The following is a 20,889-nucleotide window of genomic DNA, read 5'->3' as shown; positions in this document are numbered from 1 at the left end:
GACTGCTTGGGCATGAATCCTGGCTCTGCCTCATGTGGGCTGGGTGACTTTGAATAAGTTACTTACTCTCTCTGAGCCTCAATTTCCTCATCTATAAAATGAAGATGATAATAGCCACTTCAGGGTTGCTGTGAAGTTTTAATGAGGTAGAACAGTGCCTGGCACCCAGAGCAAGTACTTGACAAGAGTTAGCTATGGTGGTTGGGAAGATGAGGCTAAATTTCCAGCACCAAGCCTTGCTGGTTTCACACCCAATGCCTAGAACATATGGTTAAGTCCTGCCAGTACTCAGAAGGAAAGAACCCACAGGGAGAGAGAAACAGATTCTATGAAGAGTATCTACGAAGGTTGCATAGGCTTTGTTTTTGGCAAGGAGCTGCAGGGCAGGAAAGGGAAGAGGCCATAATAGAAGGCCCAGAGGTGCTCAGTGAATAATGGGTAGAATCACCCAGTCTTTCAAAACCAGAACTAAATCGCTCAGAGCAGTGAAGTGACCTGCCCAGCCCACACTGCAGTCAAGGATGAGAGTCAGGATCAGCACCCCAGGTCTTGATGCCTAGTCCAGTGCTCTTCTTGCTTGACCAGCTCTGTGGGGATTTTAGAAAGAGAGATTCCCTGTGAGAAAGTCTTCTGTGTTCTAAATGCCCAGAGTTAAACAGGTCTGTCTTGAGAGCCCTTAGGGCAGGGTAAGGGGGCAGGGGAGGGAAGGACCGGTGGAACGGTTGATGTTGGATCAATGACATGAGGGCTGGGTGTTTTGGAACCTGTGATATCCCAGTGAGGGACTGGACTAATATTTAATTTTGTATTGTCAATCAAAACAGAAAAACCAGGGTTGCTAAGGAAATCAGATGAAGGGAGGACATTCAGATGAAGAAACAGATCATTTCCAAGCAAGAACTAGCAAGAACTAGAGATTCCTTATGTGCATTCAGGTAAAAAGCTAACTATAAATCAGTTTTAACAGGTCATTAAAGAGATCCCACCCAAGCTGTATTTTGCAAAACTTCATTATCTGACGCTGGGTATTGGCAATGTGAAATATACACTGGCACTGATGGATACAGGTGGGTCAGGCCTATTAGCTCAACAGGATAGGAGTCCTCACAACTATGTGCTACTGGTACTAGTAATTACAATCAAAACCATGTTGTCTTATATCTGCAGCATACTTCCCTTTGTTCAATGCACTTTCATAGCCATTGCCAAGCCCTGACGAGTCTATTATTCTCATTTTCTGTAAGTGCAAACAGTGTAAATGAGGTTGGATGACCTGCCCAAGGATCTATGGCTGCAATCTGGGCACCTCCTCATGTGGGCTCACCATACTCTGTACCTGCTGGAGAACCACCCTTCAAATGGTCCAAGGGCCCCTGCCTCCCAGGATTTGTACCCTGTGTGGTCCTCTCCCACATTGCACCAGGGTTGGTCTGACCAATAACAGAGCAGAAGTGATGGGTATGTCACTACTGGGATTAGATTGTGAAAGACTAGGCCTTCCATTTTGGAGCCTCTTGCTCTCTCTGGGGATTCTCTCTCTTGCTGTGGGAGAAGCCAACTGCCATGTTGTGAGCAGCTTTAGGGAGAGGCCCCCATGGCAAGGAACTGAAGCCTCTGTCCCAGTAGCTGCAGGGATCTGGGGCCTGCCAATCTCCTCATGAGCATTATTCTCCAGCCTCAGTGGAGTCTTACCTCTGTACTAGGAGGCAAGGTGACCTCCTCCAGAACCCCTACTCTCATTTCTTAAAACCTCTCCTCCTACCTGGGGTTGTTCTAGTAAATAAAGTTCCCCCACAAGCAATTCATTCCTGTCAGTACCCATTGCCATCTTCCTGTGCGTCTCATGAAAAAAACACCCGTGGGAGTTGTTCATGCTTAAGGAGGTTTCAATTTCTTTTATAGTGAGCCATATAAATATATATAAACTTACATATTCAAATATATAAATATTATAGATATATTAACATTTAAAAAATATGTCACATATACAAATATATACAAAATTTTGTATATAAATTTTATTTATACATAATAAATTTTGTATAAATTTTATTTATACGTAATTTTGTATAAAATTTATATGTAATTTTGTATAAATTTTATTTATACGTAATGAATTTTGTATAAATTTTATTTATACGTAATGAATTGTGTATAAATTTTATTTATACGTAATGAATTGTGTATAAATTTTATTTATACGTAATGAATTGTGTATAAATTTTATTTATACGTAATGAATTGTGTATAAATTTTATTTATACGTAATGAATTGTGTATAAATTTTATTTATACGTAATGAATTGTGTATAAATTTTATTTATACGTAATGAATTGTGTATAAATTTTATTTATACGTAATGAATTGTGTATAAATTTTATTTATACGTGATAAATTTTGCATATATACAAAATACATACTTTTTTTCCTGGGTGTGTATATATGTATATATACACGAAATAAATAATATATATATATATATTTTAAATTGTGAATGGCAGGATCTAATGTGTGCATACTGAGCCAAACTCGGGTGTGGGCCAGGCACATATGGAGTCTTTATTTCTTGTCTGTTTTCCTAGGTTCCCTACGATGCCCCAATTTTGTGTCATAATTTCAGTGGAGTTAAAGATCCCACAGCACCAGCTGCTAGTCCAAATGAGCAGACAGTAGGCAGGCTGTGGTGGAGTGCTGGGGGGAGGAGGTGGCGGGCAGAGAGAACCTCCTCCCCTTGCTAGTCATGTGAACTTCCTAATCATGTGAAGTTGATTTTGCTGAGTCATCACTGATGAGGGTATGGGTTCTTTTGGTCTGATGATGACGTGAGATACCATGGGGGGCCAGGGTGGATGGGAAGCTTCCTAAGTATGAGTTTACTTATTAAATCAGTTTTCTTCATGACAGCAAGAAAGTTCTGGATCACTGGGAGAATGGAAGAGCACCTGGCACCAGGATTTAGCAGAGATATGATTTAGGAATCCATCAGGAATGGAAGAGCATGTAGAAAATGAGGGGCATGCGGGGGAAAATAAGCTCTGATGTAATCCTGCAGATTTGCCCAGGGCCCCCTCTCCTGTTCCTGGCCAGCTGTCAGGAGGAAAAGGCTCTGTGAATGATGTCTTACTCGGGCACCTGTTGATGGATTTCCATCCTGTCCCAGGGATATTTGGGTTTAAGGAGGGGGGTGAAGCTTTAAAACAAAACAAAACAAAAAACAAAAATAGAGGAATTCCAGGCACCAGGTGGAGATCGGTGGGACAGAGCCCTAGATTTGGTTTTAGAACTCTACCACTGGCTTGATTGGCTTTGGGTGGCCACATTTGCAGAGCTGGGTGGCACAGAGGCTAAGAGAATGGGCCTGAGTGGGAACCTGGGCTCTTGTGGACTGTGTGGCCTTGGGCAAGTAACTTAGCCTCTTTGGATTGTCCTTGTTTGTAAAACTAAATTCAATGATAGTTCATACCTAATACTTTTGTGGGGGTTTAAGAGTAGGAGAATGCTTAGTACAGACTTGCCACATAGTAGAATAAAGATAAGCTATTACAGCTTTATAATGTGTTTATATTATGGCTATGTATATTATAGTAACATTACAATAATATCAATTAATTATAGTAATATTAATATACTACAGCTATGTAATAATACCTAGGAAGCTTCCATGGCCATAGAGAGCATGGTTTAGGTTTCTTCCACTTCCCTGACCTTTCCTACCTGCCCTTCACAAACATCAAAGCAGGCCAAGTTGAGGATCTGCTAGGAACTGAGGGCAGGGTGGGCCACAGGCCATCTTGGGGAGGGTGCTTGTTCTTCTGGGTAGAATGGTTGGGGAGCCTCCCCTGCTGTCAGAATCTGGGTGGCACCTCTGTTCTTGGCAGGGACAGTCCCTCTCTGGGGCTGGGGAAGGCTGTACAATGGGTGCTCTGTTGCTTGCTGGGACCATGTCAAGGTATCCAACTGGGTCAGAAATGCAGCTACAGAGCTGGGACCCCCTGCTCCAGGTCATGTGTGAAAGTGTGGGCAGAGAGACCTCCAGCCTCCAGGCCTGTTAGCACCTCTGGAAGGAGCAGTAGGAATCACGTGGCAGGCAGTGTTTCTGGCACCCTGAGCTCTCAGTGGGGTCAACAGTCCTGTGGTACCCCAGCCCTCTTAGGTCAGGCCAGGGATGAGGGAAGGGCCAGTGCTTTGTACCTCTGGTCAGGCAATGGCAGTTTCCCACTAAAGCCCTACGACTTTGACTCTTGTCCCAGAAGTTTTACCACACACTGAATAAAAGTATGACTGTGAAGTTGTTGCTGCCTGACAGCTGGTTGCAAAACTGTGCCTTGCCCAACACCTGGCACCAGTATTTGGCAGAGATATCATTTAGGAATCCATCAGGAATTTGGTCTCTGGGGTATGAAACTGAGGTGGGGAAGGAGAGGGTGGAGAGGGTTGGTTTAAAGTGACTTTAGCACCTCTTATTGTTTTAAGTAGTCTGCCAGGCAGTGACATTCATTTGGTCTTTTAAACCTGAGAACCAAGATAGTATTATAATTATTCCCACTCTACAGGCCAGGAAACTGAACCTCAGAGAAGCTGAGTGACTTGCCTTGATGACACATCTGGGGAGAGTAGAGCGAGGATTAAAGCCTGCTGCTGTCTGGTTGAAATTCCCATGCTCTGACCACTCTATGGCACTGCCTGGCTGGACTAAGACTATTTCCCTATTGTGTTTGGCAGGTGCTGTCATTTCATGAAAGGCCAGTCTAAGTGTCTAGCTCTAGAGCTTTCTTTGGCGATGGGGCGGGCGTGTGTGCACGGGATGTCTGTCCTCTTGCCGCCTGGCTGTCAGGAGCTAAGAATTCAGACCAGGCTCCCTTTACCTGTTCTTCAAGGGTGCTTTTGTTCCTTGACCTCCAGATTTTAGGAGATAAATTTGAGAATGACTCTGAGGCTATAATCTAGAAATCTAATCCCCTGTGAACTCCATTCCTTCCTGGCTATTTAATGGGCTTGCTCTTTCCTTAGGAGGTGAGCTGTGGCCAGGCTTCCACCTGGGTGTAATTAGTATCCTCCACACTTCTCAGGCTCTGGGCTCTCAGAGACCTGAAATTTTTGCAAGTGCTGCCCTCCTCCCTAATAACTGGTTGGCAGTGGTTCATCAGAGCCGGAAGCGACCAGGTAGCACGTCTCACTGCCTCCCTTTCCGTGTCGCCTGGGAGACAAATCAGGGGCTCCACCCACTCCCAGCCCCGGGTTCAGAGAGCTGGAGATGACGGGACAAAACATTTCTCCATATTTCATTGTTGTGTTTTAATTTATATTCACTGGAGAGTGGCAGATTAGAGGTTGTGAAACTATGAGGGGAAAACAGCTTCTAAAAATAAGTGGTGCTGGTGTGACGGGCCAGATTTGGAAGGAGGGCGCCTTGCATTCTCTCTGGAGGTGAGAAGACTACAGGATAATTATCCCGCGAACGGCGCCGGCTCTCAGTGGAGCAGCAGGGCTAAATGTTGGTGATGCCGTTTCACCCACTCAGCTACAAAGGGCATTCAAGAGCCCTGTAAGAAATATGTTCAGATTAGCCGGAGGAGATACGCTGTTTTGGAAAACGAATAGCATCAACGTTCTTTCTTTCCTGGCAGAAGCTCTGGCTGTCCTTATGGAGGTGACCGGGCCTTAGAAGAAGTTAAGTAGGCTGAGTGTCGCTGGCTCTAGGGCATCTCCCCTGGCCTCATACCCTGTGCCTGCCATCTTCCCGACCCCACCCATGTTTAAGTCCTAACCCTTTCACTCATGTGACCTTTTAGCAAGTTCCCTAAACGTCTCGAGACTCATTTTCCCAGTTTTAAAAATGTGCTGAATAGTAAATCCTGTCTCAGACTGGTTTGAGATTAAAAACAAAATTAAGTATTGCAAAGAACCTAGAATATGCCTAAGGCCCAATGAGTACTGTTTTTTTTTTTTTCACAGTATTAGCAGGTCACAGTGAAACTGCCTTTGTGAAATGATGACAGAGAAATCTGACATAGTTGACTCCATCTTGGTTTTAACTTCCAAGCTGTCCTTGGTCATTCCTAGGCGTAGGCCAAGCTAACTTTGGCAGGAATTTAGTTTATAGTTTAACCTTACAGCAAGGATAATAGCCACTCCCCAAACTAAACCACTTTTGTAAAACCAATGAAAGGCCAGAAGGTCAGGATTATGAAAGGGGCCTGAATTCTGCTAAGATACAGGCAAATTTTCTATCATCCCTTACTGCTCAGGGGTCATGTGGCCAGAGGTCACAAGATTTGTGACTTCCCTAATTGCTCCTATAGATAACATCACTATTGTAGAGCCTAAGATGGATCTTTTGAGATGTTTTTTAGACTGACTACATCCAGACTTGAGGCTCATGACTCAGCCAGTCTTGGGGACCCCACCCAGAGGCCAACTGAGTGCACGAGGACTGTTTTCCACAACCCTATGATTTCATCCCCAACCAATCTGCAGCACCCATTCCCTAATCCCCTGTACATCAAACTATCCTTGAAAAGCCCTGACCTCTGAGCATTCAGGGAGACTGATTGGAGTAATAACTGTCTTCTGCGTAGCTGGCCTTGTGTTAAACTCTACTACAATAGCATGGTCTTGGTGAACTGGTTTTGTCTATGCAGCGAATAGGAAGAACCTGCTGGGTGATTACAACAGCTATTTAATAGAGTGCTCCTGAACCCTGGGAAGCTTTTAAGCCCCCCCCACAAAACGAATCCCTAATGGTTGAATTTCAGGCCAGCAGAAAGATGCTTTGGAGAGGTGAAACTTTCTGGTGCTATTCAAATACTACCATGGAGGCAACCATCTGTTCAGCTTATCTGTAAGGTCAGCTCAGTATTGTTGTGAAGTAGAAGGCGGCCCAGAGAGAACCACAATTATTTTTGCAGTTTACAGTGCACTTGCAGAGGCACACTCTCATTTGGCCCACAGACAGCTTTATCAAGTAGCCATCAAGACCACTTGCCTTTTGCAGATGACAAAACCAGAAGTCAAGATTAAGTTCATTTAGTGATTAAACCAGAACTCCCAAATCCTGTTTTTCTCCCATCCTGAGATGTAATAGGGAATTCATCCCTAGATTGTCAGAAAACACTAGGGTATGGCCCTTTATGGGAGTGGTCTTTGGGTCATGCCAAAGGGAAATACCAAGGGGAAGAAAGGTGCTCATCTGTACAATTCTTTTTACCTTAAGACTGGATAGTGGGAGGCCGGGATTTCTTCACTCCTAAACTACTCCCTCTCAAGACTTGGGCCCTTTGTGCTGAAGGCCCCATACCTGAGCTGTACTTCTGACACTTTTCAGAAAATGGGGCAGTTCAGAGAGGCTGCCCCCAGTGATTCCAGGTTCATATAGGAAAGAAATGAATGTGGGACTAAATATTTTCCTTCCAAGGGGGCTAACTCTGGAGGTGAGGACATTCCTACAGGTTGCTGAGATAGGATAGGCCTGAGAATGACTCTTCCAAACACCTAGCACAGTGCCTAGTGCCTAACAGGGATTAATACATAGCTGTTGGATGAATGGCGTAGATAAGGAAACTGAGGCATGTGCCTCCATGTAGTTCAGTGGTCAGCCCCAGTGTGGACATCAGATTCCTGGGTTGGAAGGAGTCTCAGGAATTGAGCAGTCTAACTTCATAACTTTATTTATTGAGATGAAGTCTCTATTGCCCAGGCTTGGGAGTAGTGGCATGATCTCGGCTCACGCCACCTCCACCTCTTGGATTCAAGCCATCCTCCTGCCTCAGCCTCCTGAGTAGCTGGGATTACAGGTGTTTGCTACCATGCCCGGCTAATTTTTGTAGTTTTAGTAGAAATGGGGGTTTTCCATGTTGGCCAGACTGGCCTTGACCTCCTGACCTCAAGGGATCCACTGGCCTTGGCCTCCCTAAGTTCTGGATTACAGGTGTGAGCTACCGTGCCTGGCCACTTCCTTACTGATGAAGAAACTGAAGCTCAGAGTTGAGTAGTGGCTTGCCCCAGGCCATATGGCTACTTAGTGGCTGAGGTGGCTTTCCTGACTTTAGCCTTCCTGCCACATTCCCACCATGCTCCTTGGCAACAGGATTTCATGATCTATCCATGGCCAACACAAGATGACCTCGTGCCCCGCAAGTACCTCTGCTGAATTTCCTTAAAATAACTGCTGTGATGAGCTTTAATGTGTTAAAGGTGCCAGGGGTGGGGTTGGGGAAAGGAAATCGTTTTAAACTTGCTAATTGCCTGTTAATTTCAGTCCCCACTCTACAGAAAGCTATTTCTGGATGATGGTATGTGCTCTGGAATTGGAATAATTTGCTTGTTTGGGCCAGAGCAAGACCATCAGGTAGTAAATAATATGTCCAACAACTGAGAAGCAAAAATGCATTCAGTTTTAAATGACAAGCTGTCTGGAAGCTATTTATTAAGGGGCTGTCTATTGCTTCAGCAACCTGGTGGAATGCCCAGATTAGCTACACAGCTTTAAATGCCAAACAAAAGCAGTGCTATTACCACCACTAAAAATAATAGCTTTGGTTTATTGAGCACTTACTTTGTACCAAGCAGTCTGCTAACTGTTGTGCATACATTCCCTTCGTTTAATCCTCACTGTGAGCCCGTGAGGGAGAGATATTATCCTTCATTTGCCCATGAGAATGGAAGCTCTACAAGGTTAAGTCATTACCTACTTAAGATCATTTAGTTATGAAGTAGAGTAGCTGGGACTCACCATCTGGGGACTCTGAAGTTAGTGTGTAAGAACCACCTTTGAAAATCTCATAAGTACTTACAAAGTATGGGGTTCAGCCAATATTTTTCCCAGTTGATTACCAGATAAAGACATTTCGTTAAGTTTAGGGACCAGGTTGCATGAAAAATAAGTGACTTTGTATGCCAGAACCATAATCATCCTAGCACAGTGTGACGCGCACACGCAGGAGGGAAGTGTGCCCCCGTTGTCCCGCCTCACACCCACTGTGGGCCCGTGCTCACCAGGTGGCACTTCTAGTGGAGCCATCTGCCGTCTAAATTATTTCCTTCTCTCTTGGGCCTGTTCACTATTTGATTGTTTGCCGAGCACCTATAGTTGAATTATTTCAAGTTAAACCTATCTGCGAAGGGATTCCACTAAATTATCCCCCACGCTTCTGACTGGCAAATGAAACAAGCGAAACCAGTTCTGTGGCATCTGTGGGCCAGGGTTCGGTTGTTCTCAGGCCCTGTGTCTTGCTCACGTGCTGCATTGGTAGATGCCCTCCGCCTGCGTTGCCTCCCCTCTCTAACTGCTGGGTGGTAGGAGCCATCTCCTAAATATGCTGAGTCTGGGCTCGTACATTCATTGCACAAACATTGACCGCACAACCTGGTCTGTACTAGGCCTAGATGTTGAGAATACAGTGATGAACAAGGCACAGGGCTTCATCTCAAAGGGTCATAACTACTTTTGGGGAAAGAGCAGAGGAGAGAACCAATGAGTGCAAGACAGCTTGGATACTTGCTGGGCTTGCCATAAGCAGGGGCAATCCACACGCCTAACTAGGGTGACCAACCATCCTGGTTTGCATGGGATTGACCTGATAGAGCACCCAAAGTCCCACAAACCAGAACATCCGTTAGGCCCAGTCATACTAGGACAGCTGGTCACCCTACACCCAGCCTGAGGAGATGGGGGAGGGATGCTCTGGGTGCGACTCATCCAAGGAGTGGGACTCTCCAGGCAGATAGGAGGAGGAACCAGGCAGAGGGACAGTGACATGAGAGAGTAGCACTGTTAGAATAGAGGGTCCATGTCAAGGAGTGGCAGGACAAGGAGCAGCATGGATTCACCAGCATGGTAGAGACACACAGCTTTTTCTTAGTTATGCTGTGGGCTTTCTGTTCACTGGAACCTACTTCTAGGAAGAACAGGGACACCCTGGATGCCTGAGGCTTGGGAGGTGCTTTACTAGATGAATTCTAGAGATGAAAGAGGGGCATTTTCTAGCCATCTTAGTCTGTTCCCTTGCCGACGTCCTCACACAGCCCACAGAATGTGCTCCAGAAGTTCTCATTGTTCTCAACCGTAATCTACATGGAAAGTAACCTCAATGCCTTTGAGAAGAAGGGGCCTCAAGGGCCACGCCCACCTCTCCCTCAGTGTGGCTGGGAAGGCAGCGCTGGGATGTCAGTGGGCTCTCTCGCTTATGCCACAAATGACAGGCCAGCTTTGGAACTTCTCTGATTCTCAGTAATCTGTAAAACAGGCATAGCAATATCTTCTTTGCAGAGATGTTGTGAGATCCAAATAAGTGCCTGGTCCAGTGTCAGCGTGTGATGTGTATGGAGGGAGAGACTTTCAAGCTGAATCTTACAGTATGAAAGGTCTTCAGTCGAAGGAAGGAAACAGCCCTTAGCCCGAGATCAGCACGTGCGAGGGTCTGGAGCCCTGAAGCAGCCTGAGAGCCAGCGGAGTGATGAACATTGCATGTGGCTGTTGCATGGGACTTTCTTCCCCTCCGGCACCCAACAAACCTGTGACAAACAAGTGCTTCCCGACCCTGTGAATACGTAGAATCTTCAGAGCCACCATTGACTCCTCCCTCTCCTCACCCATCATAAGCAAACATGCAGCATAACATGTTGATACTGTCTCCTAAAACTCACTTGAATCCATTTTTATCCACCTCCAGCCCATCCAAGGGAGTATCAACTCTCTCCTGGCTGCTGCCTCCCCCGGGGTCTCCCTGCTTAACCCCGCCGTCCTCTTCCAGTGCATTCTACATGTCAGCCCAAGTGATCAGTGGATGATACATAACTGATGCTATTACCCCTGCCAAAGCTGTTAGGTTCCTATCATTCTTGCGGAACCCAACTACGGAATGACCCTTGGCCTGTAGGGAGGGTGCTGAATGCTATGGTTGCTGCTCATGTTTTAGCCTCTTCTTGAGCTGTTTTCTTCCTTCTTTTCCACCCTCCTTTTCTGGTGGCCTTGGTGAGTTCCTGGAACACGTTGCACTCCTTCCCCACCCAGAACCACGGCTTGTAACCCACTTCCTCCCCTGTTAGTCTAGTTAACTCCTGTTCATCATTCAGATTTTAGTGTAAATGTCACTTCCTCAATGTGTTCTGTAGCATTCTCAGTCGGCATACTCCATTTGTAAGTGGTTTTAGTTATGTGTCTCTGAATTTGGCGAGAAAGTGTGTTGCGAGGCAGTGTGACCCGATGGTAGGAGCGTGGGCCCTGGAGTAGAGTGTGTGGGCTCCAGGGCCCATGCCCCATGAGCCCCACCTGGAGCTGACTGGCTGTGTGACCTTGGGCAAGTTATTTCCCTGCTCTGTGCCTCAGTTTCCCCACCAGTACCAAAGGATAAGAATAGTATTCATCTCAGTGGGTTGCTGTGAGGATTAAATGAATTAATATTGGTAAAGCCCTTATTAGCATGATGCCTGGCCCATAGTAGGTGCTGTAGAAGCATTTGTGACATAAATAAAAAGAGTTGTCCCTGAGCATTTTGCTCATATCCTGGATACACCCTCCATGATGTTGCATTTAGTCAGATGTGCTCATGTCCACTTCTTCTTGATCCCAAGGCCTTTTTGAGGGCAGGGACGAATGCTAAGGCATTTTTCTGTATGCTGGTGCCCAGAAGGGTGCCTAGCACACAGTGGATTATCACCAAATGGAGTAGGAATGGAATAATGAGGTGAAAATAAACAATGTATGATGCAGAAGAGGTGGAGGTGAAATGCCAAGGACAGCCTTGCTATAACCAGGTATCAGAGACAGGCCTGCATGCTTGACCCTGTCCACACCTGTGTTAGGATGTTAGGCCAAAAAGATAGAGCCAGAGCCAGAGGGTCAAACCTTTCAGGTTTTAATGAACTGTCTTTTTGGAAAGACTGAACGCTGTTGGTAGATTCACCCCAAATTTCCATCATTTTCTGAAACAGCTCAGTCCCCAAGAAGAGAGCCCATGTTGGACATAAATTTAAAAACAAACAATAAACCTCAAGAAGTAATTTGGAACGGCTGGGAAAGTCACTTTAAAATGCCCCCTTTAAGTATGGAGGGAATTAAGATATTTGATTAGCAGACAAATCTCCCAGAGAATAAATTAGAAAATACTAAGTTTTCTTGCTTCAGAAGCACTTTTTGCAGAGCTATTAAATTATCAATACTAGGTAGGAAAAAAGAGGTCTCATTAAAAAAAATTGATTTAGGACAACTTGCTAAGAGATATTTTTACTCAACGAGCATGGTATTCTTGGAGACAGCTGTGATCTTTAACTTCCTAGATTTACTTAAAAAATAGATGAAGTATCTTTCTACTTTGTATCTGTGGTTTATTTTGGGGAATGGACTGTGAATGCTGGATGGTGATATGGCAAGATAAACATGGTGAAGGGACAGAAGTTACCCCCTTCTACCCTCACAGCAGCCTCCTCTCCAACCCCACCCACATCCTGCAAAACCTCTGCCAGGAGCAAAATCTTCTTCTACCCTCAGGATCATAGGAATCACTTTGTAAATTGCAGGGTCGATGTGCCAATTGCTTACTTGCCAAATATCCGATCTGAGCCCCTTGGAGTTGGAAGGAACCTTAGAATAGCTCTCCCCACCTGCCACATAACTGGTCTACATTGGTAACTTTTGTTACCAAGGGTCATTTCTTAATCCCTGTGACTTTAGTAACCTGGTGTTTGACAGAGGGAGGGTTATATGTCAACTCTATATGGCCACTGTGATTTACATTGAATTTCAGTAATGCTAAAAATGAACTAGAGATATTTTAAATAGTCACTCCCTTCTTGAAGAATTTAAATTTGTTATCTTGAAGAATTTAGTGTGTTCTATACACATGTCATTTTATGTCCATGGTAGGGAGATAGTTTAGCCTGAAAAACACACTCTCTGTCTAGAGACTCAGCCAGCTATGCTTTCGCTGAGCGAAGGGCTCCACTAACACATCCCTGACTGAGGCTATAAGGCTGGCCAGGTTCTGGGCCTCAGGAATCACCACCCAGTCTGTGCAAGGCTTGGGATGAGAAACGAATCACTCCAGGAGGCTCAGTTAATGGCAGAGTCAGGCCTCAAATACAGGTTTCTTGATGTCTAAACCTGGGCCCTTTCAAAAGTCCCCAAACCCAGGGAGGACTGGTCTTGATCATGAGCTCCTTAAGGTTTTTTGCTTGCTGTAGAAGTTTACCGTAAAATGTTACCTCAGAAATACAGGATGTACTTCTCAGGGGATTAGGGGGACATCCAGGGGTCTTGGGGTCTCTGGCTGTGTCCAGGAATGCTGCTCAGTGAGGATGGGTCCCAGCCATGGAGGGTGCTGGTGCCCAGAAATTTAGAGTGGCTGTGGCTAAGTGACCCATATGCTTTTCATGGACTGTTTCTTACCCTTATAACAACCTAAGCCAGGTATGAATTGTCCATTTTATGGATGAAGCCATAAGACCTAGAGAGATTATGTCAATTATTGAAGACTCAGGTTTGTCTGACTCCAAAGCCCAAGGAACTCTTTTCACCACTCCATATACGTAGACAACCGTGTGTGAAAGCTTGGCTCTGGAGAACAGAGCATGAGCTGGAGAGGGTGGTGAGGTCAATGGAAGCTTTCTTCCAGTTCACTTCATTGTGATTATTTTAAAAGAAAATGTCTGCAATGCATGGACTGTCTCTAAAAAGGGCAGAGGAAAGGGTTCCTATTAGGTGTCTCTAGGCTGGAAACTGGGTGGCTGGGGACAGGGCTGGGAGGAAGACTTTTTACCATGTACCATTTTGTACTTTTCATGATTTTGTGCATGTGACTTCATCATCTGATTAAAAATAAAGTTAAAATTTAAAAGAAAGATAATGCATGCACTTGCTAAAAAATTTAGTCCATATGAATGAGAATACAGAATATAGTGGCAAGTCTCCTCCTGCTTCTGACCCCAGGCTCTTTCCCTGCTGCCCCAATTCAGCCGTTGCTATTGTTCTGGAGACAGTATAGGCACATACAAGTGCACATGTGTACATCTCCCTTTTTACATAAGCTGGATGAAGCCATGCATACTGGTTGGCACCTTGTCTTTTCACTTATATCTTGGAGAATATTCTACACAAGTACATACATTTCTACTTTATTCTATCTATTTATTTAGAGATGGAGTCTCGCTCCGCTGGCCAGGCTGGAGTGCAGTGGCCCGATCTCGGCTCACCGTAACCTCTGCCTCCCAGGTTCAAGCAATTCTCCCTGCCTCAGCCTCTCGAGTAGCTGGGGTTACAGGTGCCTGCCACCAGGCCTGGCTAATTTTTATATTTTTTTAGAAGAGATGGGATTTCACCATGTTGGCCAAGCTGGTCTTGAACTCCTGACCTCAGGTGATCTGCCTGCCTCAGTCTCAAAGTGCTGGGAGTACAGGCGTGAGCTGTCGTGCCTGGCCAACTTCAGTCTTTTAAAAGGCTGCATAGTGTTCTTCTACATGGATATATCCTGATTTATTTATCCAGTTACTTGTTGATAGACATTTGTTTACAGTCTTTTGCTACTACAGATAACCCAAAAGTGAATCTTCTCAATGACTTTTCTCATACATGTGTAGGTCAGTCTGTGAGATAAACATTTATAAGTACAATTACTGTGTCAAAGGACATTTATGGTTTTCTTAAATCTTTTAAAGTGGTATGTGCCTTTAAACTTTGAGAGTCATTGTCACTCTGTCCCCTGAAGAAGTTGTACAATTTCCCTACCACCAGAAGTCATGAAGATATCAGTTTCCTTACAAATGGGAAGATATTTAGCGAAATGGAGCAAACTTTCTACAGAAGACAAGTATTCTGTACCAGTGTCTTTGGCCCAGTGTATCCCATGGAGGGCTGTAGGGCTTGTAATCACTGTGGCCTCTCCAGGGCATCTGACCATCTCCATGGGAATTGGACATTTCCCCCAGTCAATCTGTGGATGCTTATGGAACATCTGTTGTGTGCCATGCTCTTGACTAGGGGCTGTTTAAATCACCAGGAACCGAAGTCTCTGGACCTGCCTCCGAGAAGCTTGTGATATAACTGAACAGCTAAGAAATCCTTTGAGAGGGGATCCTACAGTACAAGGCCATGAGTCCCACGTTCTAAATCAGGACAGTCCAATCTTTTGGCTTCCCTGGGCCACATTGGAAGAAGAATTGTCTTGGGCCATACATAAAATACACTAAAACTAACGGTAGCTGATAAGCTATGAAAATAAAATCACGAAAAATATCTCATAACGTTTCAAGAAAATTTATGAATTTGTGTTGGGCTGCATTCAAAGCTTCTGGACCAAGGTGGTCCTGGGCTGAAGGTTGGACAAGCTTGTTTTAAATGAAACTTATAGGCTGGGCACAGTGGCTCACACCTGTAATCCCAGCACTTTGGGAGGCCAAGGTGGGGGCGGATCACTTGAGGTCAGGGGTTTGGGACAAACCTGGCCAACATGGTGAAACCTCATCTCTACTAAAAATACAAAAATTAGTCAGGTGTGGTGGCAGGCACCTGTAATCCCATCTACTTGAGAGGCCAAGGCAGGAGAATCGCTTGAACCCAGGAAACAGAGGTTGCAGTGAGCCGAGATTGCGCCGCTGCTCTCCAGCTTGGGTGACAAAGCGAGACTCCATTTCATAAATAAATAAATACATAAAATGAATGAATGAATGAATGAAGCTTATGGACAACACATGTCTTAGGAGTTTAGGGAGATAGATCACTTCTAGTTGGTGTGGTCTTGGGAAGGTTTCTCAGACAAAGCAGAATTTGATGTTAGCTTTGAAGAATGGGTAAGATTTCACCAGGCCAAGAGGAAGAAGATGAATGTTAACGGAGGGGAACAGACTGTTAATTTTTAAGCAACCATTAATTATGCTGATCACATGCCAGATACCATACAAGAAACTGACTCATTTGCTCAAGCAACATGTACTGTGTGCCTTCTACGGGCCAGGCCTTGTCTTAGGAGCCTGGGGAACTTAGATTGGAGGCACTTTCATAGTTTTCTGCCTCATTTTACAGAGAAGCAAACTGAGGCCCATGGAGGCTAAATGACTAGCTAGTGAGTGGTCAAGCTGGGGGGTTAATTGTGATTTTATGACTCTAATTTTTGTCCTTTCTCTCACCAACAGCTAGAGAGTGAAGGTATAGGAGAAATGTACAAGGCACATTTGGGAAACAAAATATAGGTCTATGAAAGATGAATTGGGCACCAGACCTGAGGTCTCTTCTAATCGTCCAAGCCACATACCCTTGTAACAAAACTATTCTGTAAGAAAAGATGGCATTTCTGTGGTGTTAAATTTCATGCCTCATGCAAGCAGTATTTTTTTCCTACAAATTACAATCTGCATTGACCTTATTAAGGAAATCACATGGACCCAGCAGAAAACGAAGAATCCAATTGATTATTTTTATTGCTATAGAAGTCCTCTGTAGGCGGACCGGGCAGAGACCCAATTGCATTTGCCTGTAACATTGCAAACACTGCTAATTGCCTGACTTTAGTAAAGGATAGAGACAAAGGAACAATCAAAGGTATTTATTAGAAATTCTGTTTGGACAAATTCGCTTGACATTTCAGTGGTCTTTATCTTAGGAACACTAGAACTCTGTGCATTAATAAATGACAGTCACAACATTACCTTTCCTGCTGTTTGTACAGTTTTCGACAGTGTCACTACAATGCTATTGCATTGATTATTTTCAGGCTGATTATTTTTTCCTGCAGAGGTTGAACTATCAGTAGATTGCCATTCAATTCAATTTAGTAGTTATGACAGTTGGAATAACTACATTGCATCTTAATGTGTGTGTCTCATGCATAAATCACACTGTTTGCTGAGCAATAATGAACAAAGCAGCAGCTAGGAGACTGAAAAGCAGTCCTTGATAGAAGACTGTCTTCTAGGCTGGAAAGTGGGAATTCATTGAACATCTGAAAGTCCAGTGGACCCTGGCTTCAACTCCGAGGCCTAGAGCCCGTCAGAATGTGGACCACACAGTTGGTGCTTAATGCGTTTTTGTTGACATGGCATCCTTTTAATGTTTGTAAAAGTTGCCTTAACTCTCTAGTCTGTGGGTATTCTCTCATTCATTAATTTATTCATGCATTGATTGCTGGTGGCTCAGGGTTGTGGGAGGTGTGAAGAATCATGCATGGCCTTTGCCCACTGAACTATAGTTTTGTAAATGTTACAAAACAAGTGTGCAGTAGTTCTAGTAGCTCAAGGTGCTCTTGGGAAAGGTGGTATGAGTTCAACTCTTGGCTCTGATACTTATCAACTATATGACCTTGGGTAACTTGCATAACCTCCCTAAGTCCTAATTACCTCCTCTATGAAATGGGGATAAATCATAGTAATACCTATATTATATGGTTGTTCGAGGATTAAGTTGAGAGTGAGCTGGCTGGGCGCAGTGGCTCACGCTTATAATCCTAGCACTTTCGGGAGGCCAAGATCAGTGGATCACTTGAGGTCAGGAGTTCGAGACCAGCCTGGCCGACATGGTGAAACCCTATCTCTACTAAAAATACAAAAATTATCCAGGTGTGGTGGTGTGCGCCTGTAGTCCCAGGTACTTGGGAGGCTGAGGCAGGAGAATAGCTTGAACCCAGGAGGTGGAGGTTGCAGTGAGCCAAGATTATGCCACTGCATTCCAGCCTGGGTGATGAAGCGTTACTGTCTCCCAAACAAACAAACAAACAAACAAAAAAAGAAATGTGAGAGTGAGTTTGTGAAGTGTCTGGCTCTTAGCTCAAGAAATGTGAGCTACTATTATTTATTCTGAGAGTTCACTCATCACTTCCAGCTTGGACCAAGACAGGTTGTGGTGGAGTTATCAGAGATGGCTTTAGGATGGGCCAAGCTTGGGTACACTGAGCTATGGGGGGAGGTGGGCATTTCTGGGGTAGGAGCTGAAAGCCAGAGCCTGGGACAGGTGTGCATGGGGTGGGTATAGGGTGCACGTCCCCCTGGCTGGAGAGGAGGGAGGTGAGATGAGACTGGGAAGACAGGTACTCAGATCATAGAGGGACTTGTGGGTACCTGTGGACTGCCATGTGGCTCACATTTTCCCCAAGAATCAGGTCAGTTCCCACAAGTCTAGGGGGAAGTGACATGGTAAAAATCCATCTGTGGAGGCCTGGCTTCCCTGGAGATCAAGTATTTTATCCTATAAATGAAATTCAGTCACTTTTCAGTCAAGCAGTTTCTTAAATTAAGGCAAGCAGGAAACACAGGCATTTTCTAACTTTTACATCATTCATCTGTAAGACCCTGGGGGAGCTTCCACTGGAGGGCAGAATGAGTGGAGCTGAAAACCGGAGAGCTATCTTCTACAAGGGTAAAGGGAGAAGCGCTACCAATTATTTTCTAACCCTTTCATTTTCCTCTGTGTTGTTTTGTACCCTTTAAAATGACATGACAAATATTTTCCCTCCAAATGATTAGACTTCAAAATTGCTTTGGCTCATAGAATGTCCATAAGCTCCACCCACACTTCCCCTCTCTCAGTGCTTTTCATTTCTGTCCCTAACAGCCTCATCTGTTGGGGTCAAACTGCTATGCAGGCATTCTGCAAAGCTGGGCTCCAGCCCCGGAACTGTGGCGGTCTCAGCTCGGCTTCCTCTTTCAATTCTCTCTCCAGCTACAACGTGGCTCACGTAGCTTCCCTCAGAAGCGCTTTACCCCATCCAAAGACATATCTTGGCAGACAAAATCAAGGCAGATTTTGTTTAAAAAGGTAGGAGATAGCAAAGCTGCTTTCCTCCCTGGAAGAAAGTCTACATACAGACAACCTGCTAGCTTCATCCTCCGATGCCTGTGGACTATAGTCGAAGGGAAAATATCTTTAAAAGAAAAATGTGGCCGCCTATAGGAGTTTGTAGGGGAAAGATCCCACCCGGCTTAGCAAACATGGATGAAATGGGAAGGCAGCTTAACACCATGGTGGTGCAAGACCAGTTCTGAGACCAGGTTGTTTGATTTGAGTTAGAATGACCCTGATTGTTGTCAGAGGGCAGGACGTGCCCTGGGTACAGGGCAATCCAACAGAAACACACAGGCAAAACTAGCTTTCTTCTGAGCTCCCTACTAAGGGCAGCAACTGAGGAACATTTTACAGCTTCTCAAGTACAGAGGCACATTCTGACCACAGCCCTGTGAGGAATGAGCTCTCTGGCTTGTTTCATAGGTGGGGAAACAGACTCGGGCCAAATGGCTTGCCCAAGATGTCCCAGAGCTAGCACCTGGCAGAGTCAGGGCGTCTGGGGGTCCAGCTGCACACTTCATGTTTTTTTCTGTGGCACCATGCCACTGTCATTTGGAACGCAGCCGGCAGGGTGAGGTCCACACTGCTGGTGGGCTGACCCCATGCCTGAGTTTTGTGTGATTGTCTTAGCTCCATGTAAGTAACTAAAACGGTGTTGGCTTCAGTTTCCCCAGCTGCATGCAGGAGGGGACTGACTCCAACTCACACCTTCCCAGAAGGAAGGCATAACTATGTGGCACACAGGAGAAATCAGGAGGAACCAGACTGCATGGCTTCCTGTGACTTCTGTCCCTTAGAGGATGGTAGGTTAAATGTGATATTAGACTAAATGGGACAGAAAAAGAAGCCTGCTAGTCCCATGTGTTTCCCCTGGATATTTCATCAGGCTGTGCCTGAAAAACCTGGCCTGCTTTCTTCTCAACTGGACTTTGGCACCCTGCTGTACCAGAGACTCTGAGAACCTGGGTGCCAGAGCAGATGGATTGGGGATGGAAGACCAAATCCACTACTTTCGAGCTGAAGACTTTGAGCAGATCGCTTAGCCTAGCCAAGACTCACTATCTTTTTCTGTAAAATGGGGACAAACAGGACTGCCCTCTTCCTAAGGTTGTCATGAAGAGTGAGACAATGTATGGACTGTGCTTGGCACGCTGCCTGGTGGAAGAACCATCCCGTAAATGATCTGTCACTTTTCTTGCTAACGTGTGTTCAGTGCTTATAGTGTGTCAGGCACTGTGCTACCTGCTTTCCATTAATTAACTCAGTCCTTTTTAATGACAGAATCTAGAGCTTCACGTAGTTCCTGGCACATAGGAAATGCTCAGAGTGGTGCCTATTGTTAATGGAATGTCCTGCACAGTTAAGTCTGCCCAAGTCTGGACCCTGCCCTGAGCTGCTGCTTCCATGGGGACTAATTGCCATGACTTGGCTCATGTAATCTCTCAGTGGCTCCCTTTGTTGCAAATCCATTCATTGCACAAGGCCTGGCTCAGAAAGCCACTTCTTCACGGTTTGGTGGTTTGCTGGTAGAGACAGATGTGTGAGCCAATGGTTGCAATGCAGTGCTCCAGGAGTGCCTGAGCACAGGGGTAAGTGGTGGGGTGGCTGTGGGGAACCAGAGGGGACAGTCACCTTTGTTTTTGGGGGGTGGTTCAGGGAAGATCTGATGGAGAGAAGGTAATTGTCGAGTTGGGTGTTGAAAGAACGGGAGTGTGTTGGGCAGAGGCAGGGAAAAGGTATATTCAGGACACTGCAGGACACTGGAGATGGTCAAGAGGCAGATGGTGAAGGGCCTGGGTGGCCGGGCTGTCTGCCTTTTCTATGGAGGCCACAGAATCTTTTGACAGATCTTGAGCAGGGAAGAAACATGATTACCTTTGCCTCTTAGAAGGATCACCAGGATTATGGTGTGGAGGATGGAGGGGAGAGGGCAGCCAGCTTCAAGACTGTTGTGGGAGTACAGGCCAGACACCGAAGAGGGCAGTGGCAATGGAGGGGAGCCAGGGGACACATTTGAGACACAGACAGGAGAAAATCCAGCTGGACTTCCTGACCACATGAGGTGGGGGAAGGAGAGAGAAGCCCACAGTAAGTTCCCCTGTGGGAAATTCTGAATTGGGGAAGG

The 20,889-nt window shown here is 45.4% G+C and overlaps 1 protein-coding gene and 1 long non-coding RNA gene across 3 annotated transcripts in view; one reads left to right on the top strand and one right to left on the bottom strand.

The window, feature by feature from the left end:
- The window catches only part of LIPC (lipase C, hepatic type), a 160,132-nt gene that overhangs the window by 74,223 nt on the left and 65,020 nt on the right, over window positions 1-20,889 (bottom strand). The gene's annotated exons all lie outside the window — the stretch shown is intronic.
- LOC109023501 (uncharacterized) overlaps window positions 1-20,889 on the top strand; it is a 64,058-nt gene that overhangs the window by 3,063 nt on the left and 40,106 nt on the right. The window contains exon 2 of the long non-coding RNA XR_002002903.3: window positions 825-935. This is a non-coding gene — a long non-coding RNA (uncharacterized lncRNA). The remainder of the gene's footprint in view (window positions 1-824; window positions 936-20,889) is intronic.

This window comes from Gorilla gorilla, chromosome 16 (assembly GCF_029281585.2).
Source record: "Gorilla gorilla gorilla isolate KB3781 chromosome 16, NHGRI_mGorGor1-v2.1_pri, whole genome shotgun sequence".
Classification (NCBI taxonomy): Eukaryota; Metazoa; Chordata; class Mammalia; order Primates; family Hominidae; genus Gorilla; species Gorilla gorilla.
Note: the sequence above shows the minus strand (reverse complement) of the source record. Positions and strands in the feature narration are given on the sequence as shown.